Here is a 596-nt window from a genome sequence, read left to right as displayed (position 1 = left end):
TTGTGTAATTCAGTCTGTGTATTACTAAGGAAGAAAGAGCCCACTGGTTGAACATGAGTGGCTTTGGTGATCTTGGTAAGAGTTGGCTGGATAAATAGACTCATGACTCTGGAAGTACAGGCTAAAACAGCAAAGATTTGGAGGTGTTTACAAAAGGAAGCAAGAGGATTCAGATGTGGAAAAGAAAGGAAAGAATGAAGTTAAAACATGGCTCTATTACTTTAGAAACTGAGGCTGGAAAGACAGAAAAGGTTTCAAATGTGATAGATATCACACTTCTAGGAGAAAAGACAAAAACTGTACAGAAGGTGACTTTTCTGATCGTATCTGTGTAGTACTGAGCAGGTTCCACACAACAAAAAAACCCATGGTGCACATTGTCAGAGTTAAGAGTGCAAATGACAGAAGAACAGACCCCCAGAAAAGCATAAAAGGAAAGTCATGCCACGGCAGTGGTAGTTGTTCTCCTTAGCTGTGGCTATTTGGGATGGAAAAAAAAGTAAAGACTGTTCCAGGGAGCAGCTAAGAAGAGAGGCCCATGGCATCTCAAGCCCACACTAAAGAGCAAGAAGAAACAATGGGAAAATGGAGGGAAA

Source organism: Buceros rhinoceros, unplaced genomic scaffold (genome assembly GCF_000710305.1).
Source record: "Buceros rhinoceros silvestris isolate BGI_N320 unplaced genomic scaffold, ASM71030v1 scaffold12893, whole genome shotgun sequence".
Lineage (NCBI taxonomy): Eukaryota > Metazoa > Chordata > Aves > Bucerotiformes > Bucerotidae > Buceros > Buceros rhinoceros.
The sequence above is the reverse complement of the archived record's forward strand: the minus strand, read 5'-3'. Positions refer to the sequence as shown.